The 22,139-nt window shown below is 43.6% G+C and overlaps 1 protein-coding gene across 1 annotated transcript in view; it reads left to right on the top strand.

Annotated features, from left to right (window-relative positions):
• The window catches only part of Csf1r (colony stimulating factor 1 receptor), a 55,331-nt gene that overhangs the window by 4,666 nt on the left and 28,526 nt on the right, over nucleotides 1-22,139 (top strand). The gene's annotated exons all lie outside the window — the stretch shown is intronic.

Here is a 22,139-nt window from a genome sequence, read left to right as displayed (position 1 = left end):
GTTTTTTACACCCGATGAACACAAGAACGTTTCTCTCTCTCTCTCTCTCTCTCTCTCTCTCTCTCTCTCTCTCTCTCTCTCTCTCTCCCTAACCTCCTTAGGTTGTGTTGCCTGGGAAACAGACTGAAGTAGAGATTTGCATGCAGCAAATTTATGGAGGATGCTTTTGCTATCCACTCCTGGGGGCGGGGCCCAGAAGAAAAGTGAAGGAAGTGGGACAAGGCAGACAGAGGAGTTGAACTGCTTTAAGTTTTGACAAGAGGCTCAGTCACTCCTGCAGGGAGCTCCAAAACTTGGATGATCCTCCAGTTTTCCAGTCCTGAGGCAAAGGGATGGGCAGCAACTGCAGACTGTAAGGTAAAGTAGCCATGGGAGACATGGTTCTGTTAGGTTAAGACAATTCCTGGGGAAGACCCAGCAGAGAGTCCTCATCTGCCAACCCTCCAAGAGGCAGCTGAAGTGAGGACTTCAGTCCCAAAGGAGCTGCCAGGGTGTCATGGGCACCAACAGACTTGAGTGATATCAGTGGAGGGCACATGTCAGAACACCTGATGGGAGTGTAATTAAAAAGGAAGGGACTGGAGAGATGGCTCAGCAGTTTAGAGCACTGGCTGCTCTTGCACAGGACCTAGGTTTAGTTCCCAGAACCCACATGGTGGTTAACAATCCAGAGCTACAGTTCCAGATGATCCAATGTCTTCTTCTGGCCTCTGTGGGCACTGTATACATGTAGGGCACTTACATTTATGCAAAACACTCATACACATAAATAAATAAATAAATAAATAAATAAATAAATAAATAAGCAAACATTAAAAAATAGCATATGCCTATATTTTTAAAAATCCAAAATTACTATAGAATATATGCCATGAAAGGTAAAGCCTTTATGTATTTTCATAGCTCAGACTCTGCTAACATTTTAAACGAGCTCTTTGCTTAGCTACTCTGTTGGTGGGAAATTACCTTATGGAAATAACTCTTCTTGTTTTAAATAATTTAGTTATGTTTATCCAGGATTATAATATTTATCCAGGATTTTCACTCTTTATGTCTACACTAATATTTGTGTTATTTGTAAGCTATAACTATCATTTTGTACCTTTTTGTTTTTGCTTAGAGATACATTATTACTCATAGGAGAACACAGAGATATGAATTCATCCATGGTGAGAGCTGCACTAAAAGTATCCTGTGCTGTAAAGTAGTTATTGATGGGAGGTTATATTCTTTCCAGTATTCCACAGTTATAAATTATGCTACAATAAGCCTTGCTTAAAAACATGCTTGTGTTTGCACATTTGTGTGTTTGGGATAGATTTCCATGCAGAATTTCAGAGTGAAGAGGATAACCATTTAAAAATGTTACAGGAGAGCTAAGGGAAGCACACACATGTAATCTCAGAACTCAGGATGTAGAGGCAGGAGGATCACCAGTGTGGGGCCAGCCGGTGCTCTATAGGGAGTTCCAGGTCAGTCTTAGCTACATAACAATACCCTGTCTTGGGGCTGGAGAGATGGCTCGGTGGTTAAGAGCACTGATTGTTCTTGCAGAGGACCTGGGTTCAGTTCTCAACACCCACATGGTGGCTAACAACTATCAATAACTCCAGTTCTGGGGGATCCAATACTCTCTTCTGACCTCTGTGGGCATTGCACAACATGGGTGCACTTACATACATGCCAGCAATACACTCATACACATAAAATAAAAATAATAAATAAAATACATTAAAAAATACCCTGTCTCACACACACACACACACACACACACACACACACACAATGGGAGCTAAGCATGGTGGTTCACACCTGTAATACCAACAACACCGGAGGTGGGAGCCAGAAGACAGCAAATCCTAGACCAGCCTGATCTTCATGGAGAGACTCTATCTTCCATTAAACAACAAAAAAAGTTTCTGGAATCTGAAAATCCCCTTTATTTTTGTTTTTTGTTTTGTTTTGTTTGAAACAAGGTCTCATGTGTCCCAGGTTGGCCTCAGACTTTCTCTATAACTGAGGATGACCTTGAACTTCTGATCCTTCTGCCTCTACCTCCTAAATACCAGGTTTACAAGCGCAAGCCACTATCCACCATTGAAAATCCCCTTTAAAATATACAAGATCACGGTGCCTCTGGGCAGCTAAGAAAGTCCAGGATGAAAATGAGGAGAGGAATACTGGATTTTGGCAGCTAAGAAAGTCCAGGATGAAAATGAGGAGAGGAATACTGGATTTTGGCAGCTAAGAAAGTCCAGGATGAAAATGAGGAGAGGAATACTGGATTTTGGCAGGTGCCCTGTCCTCATGAGGAAAGCCTGGAACCTGAAGGTTTTCTGAAAACAGCTGTAAACAAGCGAGAGAAAAGAGGTCGAATGAAGTGCAAAATGGGGCCATCTCACTGACCAAAGCTCAGGAACTCCTGACCAGGCAGACTTTCTTATGGTGTGTTTGGTGCTCCTGCGAGTTGGACCTTCCTGCCAGGTCCCAGAGGCACCCTACCCCCTTACTTTAGAGTATGGGGGACAGACTCCTTAATCCTCACAATAAGCCCAGGAGGGGAGCCAAGGGACACTTAGCCCAGATGAGGAAGTGAAGGCTTGCAGCCCTGAGGGGGTTGCCCAAATCACCAGTGTCATTGCTATTGCCTTCCTAGTTCAGGTCAGACCCTGGACACCCTGGGGGCAGCAGGTGGAACCTGGGGTCAGGGTGCTGACCACCTGCTGAGATGTGGCTTCCTGGGGGCTCCCTCTTAGTATGGGGTTCTGGGTCTACTCTGAGCTACAAGCCGGGGGGGGGGTCTTACAGCTCAGAATATACTCTGAAGGGCTGCTCCAGAGCCTGGTGAAGAAACCTTGGTCTGGGCAGGCACTTGGGAACATGGTGGAAGTCATACACTCTCTCAGTATCATTCCCTCTTCCAGTGTCCCACAGCATGCAGGTGCTCACCCTCCAGCTCCTCTCTGCCTGTCCCAGAGCCTGTCCTTTTCCTGACAGGCATGGAGCAGGCTGCCCTTTGCTAGCTTCCCCACCCGATCCTTGCAGTTCTACAGTCTCTGGCGTTGGGTTTTGTGGGTAATCATCGCAAGAAACCAGAAAAGTCACACAGACAGGGAAGTAACAAAGATTCTGGAAAATCACAGACTTGTCAGAGTCCTGTCTCCTCCACAGAGACAAGAGGGAAGTTTTCTTGTCTGTGTCTCTTCCTTGTTGATCTACCTGTGGCATAGTGATAGCATCTGCTCTTCTTGCTCAGACACCTTCTGTAGCTCCTCAAGGCCCAACAAAGTCATGCGATATTCAAGGCCTGTCCTGGCCATGGACGTGATCTCTGCTGCCGCCTCAGCAACATCTGCCCTTCAAGGCCTGTCCTCCCCATGTGGGTCATACTTATTTACCTCCACACTTCCGTTGGTGCTGTTGTTGCCACCTGTCCTTCCTAGCCCCCTGTGGTAAAGGCCTGTTTTGCTCAAGCTCTCAGCCAGCACAAGCAACCTCCTCCACGCAGCCTCCCTGCCTGCTTGTGTGTTCTGTGGAGCTCCTGTGGGCCCTTGGCCTCTGATGGCCTGTGTGCTCTTGTTACCAAGCCTCTACCATGCTGTTTCTCCTTGCTGGGCTGTTCACGTCTTCTCACACCTGACTCCTGCTCAGCTCCAATTCAGCCTTCTTCCACCTGCCCCCTTGTGCTCCTAAGGCCTCCTGCCTCCATGCCTCTGTCCCAGTTTCACAACAGGCTGTGAGCTCCAGAAGGTAGGAAACATGTCTTCAGTCTACTCCTGTATTCCAAGGGCCAGGCACCAAGTAGCTGCTCCACAAATATTTGCAGAGTGTACTGTTCCTGCACCGTGTCTCGCTGGATCTGCCATTTACAAGTGAAGGCCATTTACAAGAGAGGCCTGGAGAGGTCAAGGGCTAGCTATGATCATATAGCTAGGAGTTCAGACACAACTCCTGGTGTAGCTGGTTCCAGACCCCAAGCTGCTCCCCAGACCCCCAGCCTTTTTGAGGGTTCCCACCAGGGTTCCTGCATTCAAAACTCAGCTCTGCTATCTCTCTGATGTGTGACACTGGACAGGTCACATAGTGTCTCTGAGTCTTTTTTCATTTTTAAGTGGAATAATTACAGCAATCCCTTAGAGCAGATGATTTTTGTTATGAGTTCAATCCACACTCAGTGGGTAAAGGTGGAAGAAGCCTGACAATCTTGAGTTCGAGCTCAGAATCCATGTTAAGGTAAGAGAGAACCAACTCTACAAAGTTGTCCTCTGATCGTCAATCTCCATATAAGCCCTCTTTGCCTTCCAGCATCACACACACACACACACACACACACACACACACACACACACACGCACGCACGCGCACACACACAAATAATAGATAAAAATGAAAAGAAAGAGTTTAGTCCAGAGGGTGGCACAGAGTGTCCACTGGTTAGCGTCTCTAACTGTCCTTTTCCTGCTCCTGCATCAGTGTTACCACTGACATGACCCTTCCAGGCTCTGGGTCTCTATTTAGGTAATAAGCCATCCCTCTGTCCCCAGATGAGTGTGCACTCTCATCTCTCTGCTTGGCTCCTGGACTCAGCCTTTATCTCCCTGCTTGGCTCCTGGACTCTCCAGACTCCGAATCAGGGGCGTCTTAGCCCCCACTTCCTGTCTCTAGTTGCCTTGCGGTAACAGCTTATTATAGTACCTGCCACCACCTAGCCACTCACCTATGGGCTGGTGAGAGCTCTAAATGCAGAGACCAGCACTGAGCCTTAGCTTCCATGAGCCCTGAACAAGGCCTAGCATATAAAGTATTCATGAAACAAACTGGTTTCAGAAAGGGGGGAAGTCTTCTACTTGGCTGGGATGACTGAGTTCTCATCTGCCAGGCATGGCCAAGTGGTAAAGGTGTAAAGAAGACCAGGAGTGTGGCAGGCCCTACCAGGGAGCTGGGCAGGCATGTGTGTGTCACAGTGCATCAGTAACCAACCTTGCTCACACTGTGCTCATGGAATGAAAGTGCTGTGAGGTTCAAGAGGCCATGAGAGACTTACGTACAGGCATACAGCTAGGTCAACTTGGTCCAGACAGTGGCAGGAGCCTCTTCTCTTCCTCTTCCTCCAAGAGGAAGGCATCATGCAAGCCGGAGCTGAAGGCATACAAGGGCTTGGTGCATCGGAGTGGAGAGAGGAGGAGGCTGGAGTCAGCAGGGGCTGATATGATTTTAGGCCAGCTACAGATGGAGAACTTGGTCTGACCTTTTAGGCTGGAATAGAAGACATAATTGGATGTCCATCACCCTCCAATGTATACTCTGGAATTCACTCAGCCCTTCTAGACGTCATTCCTCTCTGGCCTGGAGCTTGCAGGGCAGACTGTCAAGCTACCACGATGCTGGGTGCTTGGCTCCTGGCCTGGGTCTCCCCCTCTGTGATAAGGAGTCCATGGGTTCCAGGGCATGGAAAGGCAAGTAGGGGCTAAGTTGTCTCTGACATGGGGTCTGGAGGTTCCAGGAGCCAGAGAGACAAAGGCCAGGCTTTCCACATGTGCAGAAACATGATGTGGCCCACACACGTCAGGATTTCCTAATCCTTGGGCTCACATGCAAACCCTGCTCCAAGTTCCTCTGCCACAGGAAGGGTGATGTCAATCTGGGGTCCCTGCCCATCATCTTCTTGACGGCATTGCTGGGACTCCATCATCCAGGGCCACCCACTGAGTTTCTGAGTCAGGCCCCATGCCAGATTCTTTTCATAATTATCTCACATAATTCTCTCAACACACAAGACGTGTTCTTTTAATCACCCCTATTTTGTGGGTGAAGAAACTAAGACCCAGAGAGATTAAGGTCCTTACCCAGACTCCCAGCACCAGTGGATGAGGGAGTGACTGAACCCAGGTGACCTGGGTTCTGTTTTCAGAACCTGTGCTAACAGCCACCACAAAACACAAGTGACCTGGAGTCTTCCCAGCAGTGAGTGTGCTGAGTGTGCTCAGCCATGAACCAGCATAAGAATTAGCTGGGCAGGGTGGCGCATGCCTTTAGTCCCAGCACTTGGGAAGCAGAGTCAGGTGGATCTCTGTGAGTTCAAGGCCAGCCTGATCTACATAGTGAGTTCCAGGATAGCTGGTGCTACAGGGAGACCCTGTCTAAAAAAAAAAAAAAAAAGAAGAAGAATCAGTTAGAGAACTTGTCGCTGCTCAGGTTCCTACTGTTTGCCCCTAAGCTAGCAGGCCTGACTGGTCCTGGCCTCAGCCCTTTAACAGGTGTCTGTATGACTTTTGTACTAGTGTCTCTGCATTGCTGTTAGAGTACACTCCTCTAGAGACCTCCAGGCCATTAAGAACCCATGGCCTACAGGATTAAGCCTGAGTACCTAGCCAAGTCGGGGCCTTTGCACATGGGCCTCACCTGCTTCCTCCTCTCACCTCCATCCATTCCTCTACACTCTGGCCAGCCTGCCTCGGGGAGCCTCAGTTTCCACCCTTTCTGTCTACAGGCTATTCATACTCTGAAATAGTCCTTCTGCCCAGAAGACTCCATTCCTCCCTCTAGGCCGGCTCCAATACCACTGCTCTGCAGACCTTCACAGCCCCCAAAGGTGTCAGGTTGTAAGATGAGTATGGCATTGATGAGCCTGGATATTGTTGGAGATGTGATAAGGATAAGGAAAGCAGATGTTCTTGGCGTCCCTGTCCCAGGAGGATGGTAGAGAGGCCTGGTCACACAGCTTGGAGGGCCACAGGGCCTGCCTGTCCTTCCCCGCAGGAGGACCTACCTGTCCCTCACTACAGGACTGAATCGGGGCAGGAAACAGAGCTACAAGGCTCACAGGGCAGCAGTAGGACAGGTGGTGCCCCAGGGAAGCAGATCTGCCTCTGTATCTCCTCTAAAGTAGCTGTGGGGCCCCAGAGAAGCCACTTGCCATCCTGCCTTCCCTTCCCTTATCTGTATGGTGGGGCAATACATAATTCACTGATTCCCTGCGACCCAGTCTGCACTAGAAAATGGAAATGAAAGTGCCATGTGCACAAGGCTCAGCCTCCCTAGGCAAGACACCAACCCAGAAGTTCTAGAAGAGACGAGAGATTTGACTACAGTGCAGAGAGCTCTGTGTGACTAACACCACCAGCAGAACGCAGAAAGAGAAGTGGCAGGCCAGCAAGAGACACTTTCCACATTGTGGCAATGGTGTTAGCAGATGCAGTACAAGTTACAAATTGTCCCAACAAATCAAAAGACAGAAAGGAAAATAGAGATGCAAACAAGCCCTATCTGTAGAAGGATGGACAATAGAAATGTGGGGGAACTATCCATTTCATCAGTAACCCAGGAAGTAGACATTAAAATTAATAAGATACTGTTTGTTTCTATGAGACTGGGGTGCCACGCAAGTGCGTGCGTGTGTGTGTGTGTGTGTGTGTGTGTGTGTAGAGCAGAGGATGAAACCCAGGATCTCACACATGCTAGGCAAACATTCTAACACTAAACCGCAACCCCACCCCCTCAGTCCAGGGGGGAAAATGTTAAGAGCAACAATACTCAGTGTCAGCAGGAACACGACTGTGCTGGGATTCCCACGCTCTGCTGTGGAAGTGCACAACCACCCTGCCTCTTTCAGAGCACAGAACTTCACATTTCAAGTATCTACTCTTCTAACCCAGCCTATCCCTTCTCTAGAAACAGACCTAGCTCAAATGGTTGCATCTGTGCCCAAAGGTTCAGGTAAACAATATTGCAGCACTGTTTACAATAGAGAAAAATCAGAATGAATGAAGGTGTGCAGATCCAAATACAGCAATTTCCAAAACCAAAGTCAGGCTGGAGAGATGGCTCATCAGTTAAGAGCAATGGCTGCTCTTGCAGCGGACTGGACAGGGGTTTGGTTCCCAGCAGGTGCCTAACAACCATCTGTAACTCTAGTTCTGAGGGATCTGACACCCTCTTCTAACCTCTGTAGGCATTGCACAACATGGGTGCACTCACATACATGTAAGCAATACACTCATACACATAAAATAAAAGAAATAAATAAAATATTTTTTAAAAAACAAGGTAACCCATGTGTGTAGTGATACATGCCTGTAATTCCAGCACACCAGAGGCTGAGGCAGGAGAATCTTGAGTTTGAGACTAGCTGGGCTATCTGGTCAGACCCTGTCTCAAGGACTCAAACCAAACTAACAAGAAAACCAAGGAAAATCTCTGTACTGACTTGGAAAAATTTCTAAAATGTGCTGTTGCATGATAAAACCCATCCTACAATGCAATAAATAGCTTTTGAAATTTTTTTGTTTTGTTTGTTTGATTTTTTTGAGATATATAGCCCTGGCTGACCTGTAACTTGCTTTGTAGACCAGGCTGGTCTTGAACTCACAGAGATCTGCCTGCCTCTGCCTCTCAAGTGCTGGAATTAAGGGTGTGTGCCACAAGGCCTGGTCCATATTTTTAAAAATATTTTATTTATTATTTTTAAATGTTACGTGTATGAGTGTATTGCCTGCACGTATATAAGTGCTCCAGTCCCATGGCCCATATTTTCATGACATTATTTTAAAATTATAAATGATGGATAGATAGATGGATGGGTAGATGGGTGTGCCTATACACGTATAGGCCAGCGCAGGAAGAGTGTCTTAGTTTAATTTCTCTTGTTGGGATAACACCGTGATAAAAGAGTTTATTGTAGCCCAGAGTTCCACGTGGCATACATTGTGGCAGGGAAGCCAAGGCTGGAAGCTGAAGCAGCTGGTCACAGCCAGAGTGAAGACAGACAGGGTGAGAGATGTGTCCCTTGCTTTCTTCAAGGCCCAGACCAGGGAATGGTGCTGACCAGTTTTAGGCTGGGCTTTCCCACATAATTAATATAATCCAAATAATCCCCCACAGGTACATCCACAAACCAATCTACTCTAGAGAATCCCTCATCGAGACTCTCCCCAGATGATTCTAGATTGTGTCAAACTGACAATTAAAACTGACCATCACAAACAATATATGCATAACTCTTCCAGATGTTGCTTTTGGGAAAGGGACTAGGGTTGAGAGGAGAAAGTTTGGGAGAACTTCCAGTTGGGTGTCATTGGTGGTTTTTAAATAGACAGGGGTACAAAGCAAACAGTGGGAAGGGGTTGCTGGTACCACCACCCACATGGGGTGGCAGATTAGAGGACCTGCTGATGGCTGTCCATAGTTCTCTCTTTCACTGCCCCTGCCTAGCAAACTGCAACCCGCCCTGGGCCCAGCACTAGCCACAGCTGATCATATCACTTAACTTTAGTTGCACTGCAAGCCAACAACTCCACAAACCATAGTGAATACCAACAAACATTCATTCCTGTGGTGTTCAGCTCTGGTTGGATTAGCAGGTTCACCCACGCAGCTCCCTGTAGCTGGGGTCTCTGCTCTGGGTGTGACTGGAGCACCTTAGCCTTAGATGCTGCTCATGACTCTCTCACAGCGATGCTGGAAACCTAAGAAAGCAAGGAAAAGCATGCAACACTGAAAGACCCTCCATGGGTCCATCTCAATTTACTGGTCAAGGCAAGTCATGATCCAAATTCAGATTCAAGAGGCAGAAACCAGATTTTATATTTTATTCTGAGAGGTGCTGTCAGGTCACATGACCAAGAATTTAAGCCCTAGGAAGACTGATGAATTGGGGCCATTAATGCAACCTCCTTCAGACATCAAAGCACAATGAGAGAAGACACCAGCAGCTATATAACCCAAGCATCCACGTCACTGAAAGCAGCTGAGTTCACTGGGTTCTTGTTTACATTATACTATTGTATAAACATGTTTTACTTATCCTTTCTAGCCATTCTGTTAGCGATGGATGTTGTTTCTGACTTGGGGGTTTCAGTGCCAAATGTTATATGTCTTGGCACATGTGAACACACATTTTGGTTGCATGTATGTCTTCTGGGGTGTAGACGTTGTTGGAATCATGAAATATGCATCTCTTCAACTCAGACAAACGTTAACCTGTTTTTCCAAATGACCACATCAATGTTTACTCTTCCCAGCACTGAATGAAATTTCTTCTAGTTCCATATCCTGGCCACCGCTTTATAAAAGAATTCATTTCTGTGTATGTTGGTGGGCAGAAATCAAAGGTACTTTTAAAAATTGTATTGTTAAACTGGTGTGGTGGTCCATGCCGGTGATCCTAGCAGTCAAGAGCCTAAGGCGGGGGGCTAGAGAGATAGCTCAGTTGTTAAAAGCACTGGCTGCTCTTGCAGAGGACCCAGGTTCAGTTCCCAGCACCCACATGCAGCTAACAACTTTCCACAACTGTAGTTCCAGGGGATCTGACACCCTCTTCTGGCTTACATGCATGTGGTACACTTACATACATACAGGCAAAACACTTATACACATAGAAAAGTAATTAAAAAATAATTTTAAAAAGTCATGCAGGAAATCAAGAGTTCTGGGTTAGCCTGGGCTACATAGTGAGGCTGTTTCAAAAAGCCAAAACAAACAAACAAATAAATAAACAAACAAATCATGTGGCTAGCCAGTAATCTCAGATCCACTTATTGAAAATACAGTCCTCCCCACCCCACTGTATCATTTATCAAGAGTCCATATATGTAGCTTTGTAGTTCTTTGTCTAGGGTCTATTTTGTACTATCAGCCTATTTCTTTGCCTGTGAGCCTATATGAATTGTTATAATGCATTGTGGTGCTTAGTAGAGAAAAACTTCCCTCTTTTTTCTCATTCTTTAAGATTATCCCAGTTATTTTTGATACTTTATATTTTTCCACTTGCTTTATTTCCACTTACTTTAAACACAATGAGATTTACATTTAGGTTCAACAGGTAAATAAATGCCCAGGCTAATTAACGATACTAGTTTGAAATAATTAAAATAAACCAACTATAAACATTTACCTAGAAGGTTCTGTGCAAACAAAAAATTTCAAACCATACCGGACACTGGGGAATTGATTATTGGGTTATATGGTGCTTTCTTACTAATTATAAAACACCAAACTGATTTTCAAAGTAGCAGTACAATTTTGTATCTTCAACTAACTAACTAACTAACTAACTAACTAATTAACTAACTAACTAACTGGCTAGCTAAGTAACTGTGTGTGTATGTGTATGTGTGTGTGTGTGTAAAACCAAACAAAAACAAAAACAAAAAACAAGGGAAATCTCTGTACTGACATGGGCAGATTTGTGAGTTCCAGCCTCTTATCCTTGAAGGAACTTGGAATCACCAGGCTTTCTGCTTGTTTTGAGTTTTGCTTTGATATATATGTAGTGATATTTCTTTGTAATTTGTATTTTCCTAAGAAATATTGATGTTGACATCTTTTGATATATATATATATATCTGACATCTGTGTGTAATTTATTCAAAAGCTTTGCCCATTTCTATTGAATTATATCTTTTTAAAATATTTTATTATTTTTATGTTATGTGTATGAGTGTATTGCCTGCATGTATGTGAGTGCACCCGTGTCATGCAATGCTGCGGAGGTCAGAAGAGGGCTTTGGATTCCCCTGGAACTGGAGTTAAGGACGGTTCGTAGCCGCCATGTGGATGCTGGGAATCGAACCCAGGTCCTCTGTAAGAGCAGTCAGTGCTCTTAACCGCTGAGCCATCTCTCCAGCTCCCTGAATTATATCTTTTTATAATTGAATTTTGAAAGTTCTTTAAATACCCTGGATGTGAGTATTTTATAAGACACATGCTGTCAAATATTCTCTCCTGGTCTGCAGTTTATTTTTTTCTTGTGTGTATGTGTGTATGCATTGTATAAGTATGTATGTTTGATATATGTGCATATGTGTATGGGTGTGTGGCGTATATGCATGTTTGTGTACTTTTGTGTATGTGGTACATACACACGTATGTATATGTGTGTGGTATATGTGCATATGTGGAGCGAGTATATGTTTGGGGCTATGTGTATGTGTGTGGTGTCTATGAATGTATATTGGGTGAGTTATATATATATATATATGTGTGTGTTTATGTGTGTGGGGTAGTGTAGGTGTGTGTGGTGTATATGCATGTGTAAAGGGTGATGTATGTGTGTGGTGTATATATATGTTTGCATATGTGTGTGGGGTGTATATTTGGGTATGTGTATGGTGTATGTCCACGTGTGTGTGTGGTGCATATGTGTGTGTGTACATGTGTGGGGAGTGTGTGTTTGGATGTGTGTGTGGTATATGTGCATGTGTACATGTTATTTCATTTATACAGTTTCTCTCACTAAACCTGGAGCTTATTTGGCAGCAGGAAGCCCCACAATCCTCCTGTCTCTGCTCCTCACATTACTGGGGTTACAGACCCACCCCTGACTCTATGTGGTGCTGGGGATTTACACTCAGGTCCTCCTGCTATACAGCAGAATGTTTACCCTCTGAGCCATCTCTGCAGCCTGTGGTTTGCCTTTTAATCATGTCTTTAGAAGAGAAGAGGTTTTAAATGTTGATAAAGTCTAATTTATCAATTTTAATAAATCATATGTATCTTTTTAGTGTATGTTTAAGAATTCTAACTCTCAAGGTCACAAGCTTACAAAGATTTTTCTCTATTATAATAATTGTGTAGTTTGACATTTAAGTCTTGGATGAATTTAGAAGTATTTTGTATGGAGTTTAAAGTATAGATCAGGGATTTGTTTGTTTTTCTGAGACAGGGTTTCCCTGTAGCCCCAGCTGGCCTGAAACTTGCTATGTAGATCAGGCTGGCCTCAATCTCACAGAGATCCACCTGCCTCTGCTTCCCAAGTACTGGGATTAAAGGCATGTGTCATCACACTTAGATAGGAGGTTTATATCCTTGTTTGATTTTTACTTTTTAACTTTTTGCACATGATATTCAGTTCCTAATTTTTAGAGAATTTGCCTTTTATTCATTGAATTATCTTCTCACCTCTGTGAGCAATCAATTGAGCACAGGTGAGGGCCTGATTCCAGACTCTGTTCTGCTCAGTTCCTGTATGTGTCTGTTCCTCCTCCTGTGCCACACAGCAGCTCTCTGGGAGGCTGTAAACCAGGTAGTATTGAGGTGGCATAGGAAGAAGGTAAGACATGCAGAAGACACAGGAAAGAAAAAGATCTCACCCCTGCCCATCTGGACGTGACTTACGCCTCTTGCAGACCAAGTCAGGAGTTTCAACATAGCTGACTGGAAACTCCCATACGTAGAAAACAGATGCAGAATTGTACTCCCTTCCCCAAAATACCAGAAATAAGATTATTAAGATGACTAGTGAACCATCTCAGGATAAAAGCATATGCCTTAACTTCTCTGTGTGACCTGTGTAGAACAAATTACTTTGACGATTTATATGGATGCATGCTTTTTAAAGCCTGAGCCACATTTCTTCCTCACGTGCTAGCCTGTCCCGTCACCCCATGAATTTTCCTATCACTTTAGTTTCAAAAGCTTTCTTTTGGTAAGAAAATGAGTAGACAAACACATTTTCTCTCTCAGCTGCAGCTAGAGATTAACTCCTGCAAACAGTGTAACTCGCAAGTCACCTGCATGGCTGGGCTGAGGCTCCTGACGCCAGCACTCCACAAACCTGCCTGTTCTTTCTCCTAATCGATGAACTGGCTAATTTCTCTTTATTCTGACTCATCCCTGAATTCTTTTCGGCTGTAATGTAAGTTAAGACTACTGCCTGCACTTGTGTGGAGGCTTCTGAGGCAATGACAGGGAGTCCTCAGACTGCACAGTGGTGGCACCAAGCCCCTTTCCCTCTGCTGGGCACAGCACAAGTCTTCCAAATTCACTGCTCTCTTCCTGATTTGGCTATTCTTGCTCTGTGATTATTTTTTTTGTTGTTGTTGTTGTTTTTGTTTTCCCTTGTTCTTCTTTACATGAGCATGTTCACACATATGTGGGGCATGTGTGTGGATGCACATGTGTACATGTGTGGAGGCCTGAGGTTAACGCTAGGAGCCTCCACGACTCTCTCTCCACTCTCTGTATTGAGGAGGGGTCTTCATGTGAACCCAGAACTCATGGAGTCAGCTAGCCTTGCAGCCAGCTTGCTCCAGGGACCCAGCCGCCTCCACCACACACATGCTGAGATGACAGCAGCCACCATGTCCACGCAGCATTTATGTGGGTGCTGGAGATCTAAACTCTGGTCCTTGTGCTTGCACGACAAGCCCTTTACGAGCTGAGCCATCTCCCCAGCCCTCCTAAGTGTTTCTATATAAATTTTAGAATCAACTTGTCAGTTTCTACAAAACTTTCTGTAGGAAACTTTAGATTTTTCTGGAGCAATTTGTATTGGAATTTTGTTGAATCTACAGCTCAAAGTGGGATAAAATTGACATGTAATTTTAGCAATACTGAAAATTCCAGTCCAGGAACACAGTGCATATCTCACTGTTTATTCATGTCTTTAGCTTCTTTAGTCAGTGTTTTGCACACTGCTGAGATTTTACATAGATTTAATAAGGTTTGTATCTCATGTTTTTTTCAGTGCTATTTAAAATAGTACTTTTCACTGGAAGTAGTATTCTTGTTACTGCCCAGTCCCTTGCAGCAGACTTGATAAATCTGTTTTGTTTCTAAAAACAAATGACATGCATACATAAGTAAAAGTAGTACTTTTCTAAAATTAAATGTCAAGTTCTTCTTCCTCTCTATATAACACTGGCTACTCCAGAACTTGGCATGTAGACCAGGGTGTTTCCATTTAATTGTTTTTTTATATATTTTAATTTTATGTGTTTGCGTGTATTGTCTGCATGTAGGTAAGTGCACCTGTGTTGTGCAATGCCTGTGGAGGACAGAAGAGGCTGACAGATCCCCTGGAACTGGAGTTACAGACAGTTGTTAGCTGCCATGTGGGTGTGGGATTTGAACCCGGGTCTTCTGCAAGAACAACCAGTGTTCTTAACCACTGAGCCACCTCTCCAGCCCCCTCATTTAATTGATTTTTGAATATTGATCTCCTGTACCTTACAATTTTGCTAACCTTGTCGTCTAGTTTGAGTAACTTTTTTGTCCTTTTTTCCAGTTTTTATAAATTTCGCCTCCATATGGAGTTAACTTATTTCTTCTTTTTATTTTTTATTATTATTTATTATTATTATTATTTTTTTTTGTCTTTTTGAGACAGGGTCTCCCTGTAGCCCCAGCTGTCCTGGAACTCATTATGTAGACCAGGCTGGCCTTGAACTCACAGAGATCCACCCGACTCTGCCTCCCTAGTGCTGGGATTAAAGGTGTGCGCCACCACGCCTGGCTTATTTCTTCTTTTTAAATTTGCATTTCTTTCCTTCTTTTTCTTGACTCACTTCAGTGTCTAGGATGTCTACTACAATGTTTAAAAGGAGAGCAGATGCCCTTGCCTCATTTCTTACTTTAGGGGAAAGCATCTATTCTGTCAGCACTCAGTATAATATTGTTATTATCATTTTGCAGATGCTTTTCTCATGTTTCTTTCTACTCCTAACACTCTGTAGCCCAAGCTGGTATAGTGGTTCTTGTACCTTGGCCTCTCAAGTGCTAGGACCACACGTGTGGGCCGCCCCCTCCAGCTTGCTGAGAGCTTTTAACAATCAAGAATGGACACTGAACATTATCGTGTGTGTGTGTGTGTGTGTGTGTGTGTGTGTGTGTGTGTGTCTACCAATGAGTTTTATTAGAGTTATTTACAGGAGCATGGGCAACCTACCAGTGGTGACACTCTTGAAGAAAAGGTCTCTAAAGTGGGTTTCTTGTAAATGGAAAATGGTTAGATTTTGATTTTCTTAGCCAAAGCAGCAGCCTTTGCCCTTTGATTGATATATTTAGACTGCTTACATTTATGACAATAATCAATACACTGGATTTAAACCAATCATTTTGTCAAATCTTTCTGTTTGCGCCATCTGGTCCTTTTTCTTTTTTACTCTGGACCTGCCTCCTCGTGGTTTGACTAGTTTTATTTTAGCTTCACAATTGGCTTGTAACATTAAAAAATTTCAGTGGTTACCCTTGGTTTTACAAGCATATGACTTTGGTTCATAAAAGCCTGAACAATATTATGTTGAACTGAGTACATGTAAATACTGGTCAGCAGCGTGCTGCACTTCTGCTCTCGTCATCTTCCATAATGCTGTTGTCATGCAGTTTACTTTACCCATGGCATAAATGCACACTGCTTTGATAGCTATTTTTGTTCTGAACCAGGCATTGGCAAATTGTGGTTTTTGGATGAAATGGAGCTTGTGTTCTGTTTTTGTTAAACAAACAAACAAACAAACAAAACCCCAGTGTTACTGGAACACAAATCGTCTCATTGGTTCACACATTCTGTGTCATGTACGTACCACAGTGGCAAAAGGGAGCAACTGCAATGGAGATCGTCTGGCCAAAGCCCAAAATGTTTTCTTTTTTTTAAATAATTGTATTTATTATTTGTATTTTATGTGTATTACTGTTTTGCCTGCTTGACTGTGAGTGTACTACATGCATGCAATGCCCACAGAGGCCAGAAGAAGGTGTTGGATCCCCTGGAACTGTTAGCCTCCATGTGGGTGCTGGGAATTGAACCTAGGTCCTCTGGAAGAACAAGTGTTCTTAACCACCAAGTCATCTCTCCAACCCCCAAGTGTATTTTCTCTCTAGACTTTTACAGGGTGCATTTTCCAATGTATGCTTTAAACAGTTATCTTTTCAGTAATTAAAAGGAGATGTATGCTGGGTGAGGCAGGCGGATCTCTGTGAGTTCAAGGCCAGCCTGGTCTACATAGCGAGTTCCAGGTCAGCTGGGGCTACAGGGAGACCCTGTCTCAAAAAGACAAAAAAAAAAAAAAAGATGTACTTTAGGTTACTCTTACTCTATTCTCAGCACTCTTTATTTTAATTACTTTTAATGTTTAGCCGAGTTTCTGGTTTGTATCGTACTTCTTCTACCCTTCTATCTGAAGAGCTTCCCTTAATTTTTTAAAGTGCTGTCTGCTTGGCAATGAATGCAGTCAGACACATCTGAGGAATTCTTTCTCCCTTTTCTTGCTTTCTTTTTAAAGGTGTGGCACTTCCCACACCCACCGAGTCGTGCAGCTGTCGCCTCTACATCATGCCAGGGCACCTTCATTGTTCATAACACCCAGTGGCCACTGCCCATGAAGCAGTTGCTTCCCATCTCTCCCCATACCCCCCATCAGCCACTAGCCTGCTGTCTCTATGGATTTAGCTAACCTGAGTGTTTCACATAAATGGGGTCATGTGATAGGCATGTCTGGCTCCTTTCACCTAGCATAGCATTCTCAAGATTTACTCATCTCTTCTTAATTTTTTCTGTATATTTATTTATTGTGTGTGTGTGGAAGTCGGAGGACTACATGTAGAAATTTATCTTTTCACCATGTGGGTCCTGGGGATCAAACTCAGGTTGTCAGGCTTGGTGGCAAGCATCTTTACCAGCTGAGCCATCTCTCCAGCAGAGGTTCACTCGTCTTGAACTATCAATACTTCATTACCTTTATAACTGAGTAATATTCCATCTGCATCAATATTTGTTACTTTCTGATTTTTGTTTTGTTAAGACAGGGTCTCACTGTGTAGCCCTGGCTGGCCTGGAACTTGCTATGTAGACCAGGCTGACCTTGAACTCACAGAGCTCCTCCTGCCTCTGCCTCCTGAATGTTGGGATCACAAGCATGTGCTACCACGCTTGGCTACTTTCCAATTAAAAAAAAATGATGGTCAGTCTAGCAGATGTGACACATCATCTCATCGTGGTATTAGTTTACACTTCCCTAATGACTAATGATACTGAGTATCTTTCCATGTGATCATTGGTCCTTTATATATGTTCTCTTGAGAAGTTTTTCTGCACATTTTGAAGTTGTCTTTTTGTTGTTGAGTTATAGGGGGTGCTACAACCTCCATTCATGTATATATTTATATCTTCTCTGGATGCATAGCCTCATGAAATGGATTATTTGCAAATATTTTCTCTATTTTTCATGTTATCTTTTCATTCTCTTGACAGTGTCCTTTGATGCACAAAATGTTCAATTTTGATAATGTTCAGTTTATATAATTTTTCTTTGGTTGCCTACTTTTTGATAACATAGCTAGGAAATCATTTCTTAGTTTGGTGATGAATATTACCCTGATGGTTTTTTCTGAGATTTTATATTTTGACTTTCTTACCTTCAGTTAGTTTTTGCATATGGTGTAAAGTAAGGGTCCAAGTTGGCTCCCTGGACTGTGGATATCCAGCTTGTTTCATATGATTTGTTGGAAGAAACCCTCTTTTCCCCATTGCACAGTCTTGCCATTCGTGTTGAATATCCTCTGACCACAGTTACAAGGGTTTACATCTTGATTCCTGGCTTTGTTCTGTTGTATATATCTGTTCTCATGTCATACCACACTTGTTTGGTTCCTGTAGCTTTGTAGTAAGTTTTGAAACTTAGAGGCATGACTCTTCCAATTTTGTTTTCTTTTCAAGATGGTTTTGATTACTCAATGTCCCTTGAAATTCTGTGAGTGTCAGAGTCAACCTTTCTATTTCAGAAAAAAAAAAGACTGGCAGGATTTGGGTAGGAATTGCATTGAATATATGAATCCTTTCGGGGAGTACTGCTGTCTTGACACTCTGAAATCTTCCAATCCAATCTTTTCATTAAAGTCTTAATTTCGTCCAGGCATGTTTCATAGTATTTGGTGTACAAGTCCTGTACTTCCTTGGTTAAAAGTAAAATGCTTTAATTTTTAAAATTCCATTATTTACCTGTGTGGGAGGGGTGTATTTATGTGGGCGCACAAGTGTGCAAGTCAGAGGACAACTTTCAGGAATTAGTTCTCTCCTTCCACCATGTGGGTCCCATGAGCCATCTCACCGGTCTTATTACCAATTAATTTTTGATGCTATAATAAATAAAATTGTTGTTTTTTTCTTTTTTGTTTATTGCTAGTATACAGACGGACAAATACATTTTGAGTGTTGATCTTGTATTCTGCGACTCTGTTGAATTTATTTATTATCTCTGATAGTTTATCTGGTGGTTTTACTAGTGTTTTTCTATATCTAGGCTCATGTTAACTATGAATACAGACAAATTTACTATTTCCTTTTAAATTTAGAGTCTTTTTGTTTCTTCTTCTTCTCGGTCACTCTGGCTAACAGGTGGTAAGAGTAGGAGCTCCTGATCTGAGTAGCTTCCTGTGGCCACTGGGTGAGCTGAGCTTTCACATGCAAGCGCTAAATCATGTGTCGCTATTCCCTTTCAGTCCATCTTTGTTGGGTTTTTTAAAAGCATGTTGGGGGCTGGAGAGATGGCTCAGTGGTTAAGAGCACTGGCTGTTCCTGCAGAGGACCTGGGTTCAATTCCCAGCACCCACATGATGGCTAACAACCGTCTGTAATTCCAGTTCCAGGGGATCTAACGCCTTCTTCTGACCTCCATGAACATTGCATGACACTGGTGCACTTACACACATGCAGGCAATACACTCATACACATAAAATAAAAAGAATAAATAAAAAAACTTTAAAAGCATGTTGGATTTTGTCAAGGTTTTTTCTGCACCAATCAGGATGCCCATATGGGGTTGTGTTTTCATCTTAAAATTTATTTTTCATATTCTGAACCAGTATAACTCCACTTGGCCATGGTGTCTAATTGTATAGTATATGACTGTTGTATAATTGGTATAACTCTAAAAGGATTTGGTTTGCTAATATTTTGTTGAGAATTTTTGTATCTATAGTCCTGCATCTACATCAATCTGTGGCTCTCTCTCTCTCTCCCTCTCTCTGTCTCTCTCTCTCTACCTCCCTTCTTCCCTCCCTCCTTGATTTTGGGTTTTGAGACGGGGTCTCATTACGTAGTCCTGGCTAGGCTCCTGCCTCTACCTTCCACATGCTGGCACTACAGGCATAAGCCACCACACTTAGCTTGTAGTTTGCTTTTCTTGCAATTCTTTGCCTGTCTCTGGGGAAAAAAAAATGTACATACATAAAAGCACAGCTAATTTTTTTAAAAAATGATCATTTTCTTGGGTTAGTGTTATATTGAGATTATTTTCAAGATGCAAATTTATAATGATATTACTTAGAAACAAGAAGGAAAACAGTAAGAGAATCAACTAAAACACATAAAAGCAATTTTTTGGTTGTTTTTTTTTTTTTTTTTTAAAGTGGGAGTGCCCTGGAGAGGAAGCTGTCAGTAAGTGCTTATCATGTAAGCATGAAGACCTGAGCTTGGATCCCCAGGACCCACATAAAAGCCAGGCACAATAATGTACAACTGTATTCTCAGCACTGGGGTGGTAGAGATAGGACGATCCTTGGGGCTGGCTGGTCAGGTAGTCTGATCAAATCGATGTGCTCCAGATTCAGTGAGAGACCCTGTCAAAAAATAATATGAAGAGGGATTGAGGCAGACACAGGACATTGACTTCTGGCCTCCACATGTGCACACACATATGTATGTCCACACAAACACTGCACATACATGCACACATAAAAAAGAAAGGGCAAAGTTTTTTTTTTTTTTAATTTAGATTTTTTTTTTAATGTGTATATGTGAGTGATGGCATGCATAAAGTGCACCATGTGAATGCCTAGTGCCCACGGGGGCCAGAAGTGAGTTTTCCATCCTCTAGAATCAGAGTTAAAGATCGTTGTGAGATGCCATGTAGGTGATGGGAATTGAAACTGGGTCCTCTGCAAGAGCAGCAAGTGCTCCTCATTGCTGAGCCATCTCTCCAGCAGGAAGCAGAACAATTAGACTTCTTACAAAAATAACCCACAAAAGACAGTTCTACATTATTGCCTTAGCCAGGTCCACACTCACCGTTTTGTGGCTGTGTGACCGTGAACAAGCTCTCTGAGCTTCAGTTTCCCCAGCTATAGAGAGTGTTAACAGTCCTACTGCTGAGAACAGGGGCACACAGACCCGGATTCTCCTCCTCTCTAGCCACACAGAGGACATCTATGACCAAGTGTGTGTGGTGGGTGGGGATGACGCCACACACCAAACAACACCAAACGAGCCATCTGTCTTACAGCAGACGTAAGCTGGGTGTCTTCTAGGTCCTTGGGACACTAATACCATCTACCCAGCTGGGGAGAGCTCAGATTCATAGGCTAGGGGTTCAGTCTCCACTTTATCCCCCACTTTGTGCCTAGGGGCCCCACAACCTCCATTGATTTCAGTCATTTGGTACAGCAGCTGACAGAACTCAGGGAAACAGGATAGGACAAAGGACTGGAGACCACGAGATGAAGAGACAGGGCCAGAGGTGGCAGGGGGTGCAGCAAGAGGTCACACCCCTCTCCAAGAACCTCCACTTGAATCTCAAACTCCTAATCTGCCCTGGTCTTTCAGTTAAGCAAACTCTATCCTGAAACTACCACTCCAACTCATTGGTTTATAAAAGGACACCACCTTGTTGATTCCAAAGATTTTAGAAATTGTCAGGAAACAGGGATAGAGGCAAGTATGTGTTTCACAATATTATTACCAAAATCCTAGTCCACCGAACCATGAATTTGGTGAGTCCCAACAAATCAGAGTCTGGCCACTTACTTCAGAAATCAAACAGGAAAGTAATGGTGAAAGGCATTTAGCCGGTGTAAGCATCCCGAGGTCTGTCTTTTGAGGAGGAGCTTCAGGTTTAAATATAGGAAGAATTGGGGCCGGGGGCAAAAGGTCCTGTCAAAGTGTGGTTCCACTGATTGCATCTCAATTCTGGTTTTACCTGTTGGCTCCAGAGAGTCACCACTGGCTCTAATGGCTTGAGGGGACAATTTAGTTCCCATGGAAGAATAAGAAGGGGTAATCTAATTTCTTCTCATGGGGTGGTGACTGCTCCCACTTAGGGGGACAGTCTCATCATAGGGTGATCTGTCTGCAAGGCAAGACCAGAACCCAAGGTGACTGGTTTATGACAATGAGTAGAGACTTCCAGGTGCTGCTGCAGGAAACTGGAGCTGGCCTCCCTCAAAGCCCAAGTCCTCAGGTACTCTTATCTTGATCTCTTTAGCCTTGAAGGCAGAAGAGAGGTCAGGAGAATTTAGGGCCAATCAACCTCGCATTACCTAAGGCTCACTGGTCACCTGGGAGACGCCCATTTGTTTCTGACTCACTGGCTGCCTGTTCTTGGGCATGATTCTTCTCCTGAGGTTCCTGGGAGATGGCTTCACAAAC

Source organism: Nannospalax galili, unplaced genomic scaffold (assembly GCF_000622305.1).
Source record: "Nannospalax galili isolate Female #2095 unplaced genomic scaffold, S.galili_v1.0 scaffold704, whole genome shotgun sequence".
Lineage (NCBI taxonomy): Eukaryota > Metazoa > Chordata > Mammalia > Rodentia > Spalacidae > Nannospalax > Nannospalax galili.
Note: the sequence above shows the minus strand (reverse complement) of the source record. Positions and strands in the feature narration are given on the sequence as shown.